Source organism: Nanorana parkeri, unplaced genomic scaffold (assembly GCF_000935625.1).
Source record: "Nanorana parkeri isolate BGI_ZX_2015 unplaced genomic scaffold, ASM93562v1 scaffold810, whole genome shotgun sequence".
Lineage (NCBI taxonomy): Eukaryota > Metazoa > Chordata > Amphibia > Anura > Dicroglossidae > Nanorana > Nanorana parkeri.
The window spans coordinates 402,020-404,702 of NW_017307078.1; the positions used below are offsets into that span (position 1 = coordinate 402,020).

General features: G+C 50.6%; 1 protein-coding gene across 1 annotated transcript in view; it reads left to right on the forward strand.

Annotated features, from left to right (window-relative positions):
* TTC9B (tetratricopeptide repeat domain 9B) overlaps positions 1 to 2,683 on the forward strand; it is an 8,049-nt gene that overhangs the window by 541 nt on the left and 4,825 nt on the right. The window lies entirely within an intron of this gene.

Below are 2,683 nucleotides of genomic sequence, written 5' to 3' on the forward strand. Positions count from 1 at the left end.
CTCTCTAATTAACCCTTTCTGTTCTAACAAAGCCACGCACAAATATCATCATCGCCGATACATGTACCACCTACTCCCCCTGCCGCAGGAAAGGGCGAACCGATCACGGCTCATCACGCAGCCAAGCTCAGCGTCATGACAGTACAAATTGTACGTCACCAAAGGTCTTACTATGTGGCCCTGCAGAGGGAGGGGCCCGTCTCATCTGCTATCTGTCTGGGTCACCCTGCAATGGGAGGAGAAATCTCTATGGGGGGGGGCTTCTTTCTTTAGGAAGAGCCCCGAGCTAGTCGTGACATGTTGGCTTTCTGTTGGGGGCAATGAAATATCATTTCTGATTGGCTGCTGCAGGTAAATGCGTTTGAACGTCGCACCCTGCGCTAACAAATTGCAGCTCCGTTCAGATTTGTAATATGCATTGACGGTTTACGCTCGGGTGCCGTTGCCCGTGGCGACCGAACGCGGTTCAGTTTATTGCAGTCAGATAGGTGAAGGGTGAATTCTGTATTGTTCTTACCTGTATGGAAGGCTCCTGGCTCCTCCCCCTTCCTATGACACCCGCCAGAGGGATGGACACCATTCCATGGGTTACCCTTTCACCTTCGACTCCCTGCAGTGACGGGAAGACATCTTTATTCACTCATTCAGCACCTACTGCTTTTGCTGACCCTCGTCTGAAAATACTACCTGCCCTACAGACAGACAGCTGCCATTGCTGACCCTTGTCTGAAAATACTACCTGCCTGACAGACAGGCGGCTGCCATTGCTGACCCTCGTCTGAAAATACTACCTGCCTGACAGACAGGTGGCTGCCATTGCTGACCCTCGTCTGAAAATACTACCTGCCCTACAGACAGGTGGCTGCCATTGCTGACCCTCGTCTGAAAATACTACCTGCCTGACAGACAGGTGGCTGCCATTGCTGACCCTCGTCTGAAAATACTCCCTGCCCTACAGACAGGCGGCTGCCATTGCTGACCCTCGTCTGAAAATACTACCTGCCTGACAGACAGGTGGCTGCCATTGCTGACCCTCGACCGAAAATACTACCTGCCTGACAGACAGGTGACTGCCATTGCTGACCCTCGTCTGAAAATTCTACCTGCCTGACAGACAGGTGGCTGCCATTGCTGACCTTCGTCTGAAAATACTACCTGCCTGACAGGTGGCTGCCATTGCCGACCCTCGTATAAAAATACTACCTGCCTGACAGACAGGTGGCTGCCATTGCTGACCTTCGTCTGAAAATACTACCTGCCTGACAGGTGGCTGCCATTGCCGACCCTCGTATAAAAATACTACCTGCCTGACAGACAGGTGGCTGCCATTGCTGACCTTCGTCTGAAAATACTACCTGCCTGACAGGTGGCTGCCATTGCCGACCCTCGTATAAAAATACTACCTGCCTGACAGACAGGTGGCTGCCATTGCTGACCTTCGTCTGAAAATACTACCTGCCTGACAGGTGGCTGCCATTGCCGACCCTCGTATAAAAATACTACCTGCCTGACAGACAGGTGGCTGCCATTGCCGACCCTCGTATGAAAATACTACCTGCCTGGCTGCCTCTGGCTTTCAATTCAGAACAAGCATGCAGCAGGTGAAGTCAGAACTCTGGTTCTGGTCCACAGTGCTAAAAATATGAAGGCCACTGGAGTTGGGCAGCATGCATTTCTCAGGAGAGGAAGTCATCGATAGCAGTTTACATTACAGATTTGCTACTTACTTACCTATAGCAACCTTGGCACTCCAGCTGTGGTGAAACTACAAATCCCATCATGCATCTGTCACTAGGAGTCATGGCCGTGGCTGTCAGAGTCTGGCAAAGCCTCATGGGACTTGCAGAGGCTTGAATGCGGAGGTTACCTACCCCATGGCCTATGTTAAGATACTTTAATACGCCATTGTGAGGTGCAGTAACCCCTAGCAACCTGATGGAGCCAGATCAGCAAAAGACGCATTTTGATTGTTTGCTCGCCTATTGCGCAATTTGTATCACAATAACAGCCTCAGGCTCTGTCAGACTTAGCTGACCGAGGAAAAGTTAAATTTGCTCAATGCAGTCACCCCAAACAGCCAGGAGCGAGGTAGCGCAGATGAACTTGTCTGCTGAAAGTTGGGATCTGGTTGCTATAGGTTACTGATCATACCTGTTTTATTATATGACATGAATATGTGTACGCCATTATATCCCCACACTGCCTGCGGGATGTGCACACCCCAGATGTATACATGAAAGATACGTAGTTTATGTAGAGGTTGCAGGCTCCACCCACTACAGGTTGTGTGCAGAAACCTACATGAGGGGGTGGAGACAAGACCAGTCACCCTGCATAGGAGAGAGAGCAGCAGTGACCGGTCTGTATTACAGGAGGGGGCGGAGACAAGACCAGTCACCCTGCATAGGAGAGAGAGCAGCAGTGACCGGTCTTTATTACAGGAAGCTCCTATTTAACAGGTTGCATTAGACAATGTAATCGGCTCTTCATTAACAATCATTGGGCTGTGGATGCTGCTGTCCTTAACCAGGTGACATTCTAGGTGGGGGCAGAGTCACTGTCTGCACCTCTCCCCAGCGTCTCCTCCCAGCCATTGACTGACAGCAAGCAAGTGGAACTTGGAATACAGCCAATCATGAGAAACTCCCTGGAAGAAAGGTACGCATACAAAAATGTTCTTGCA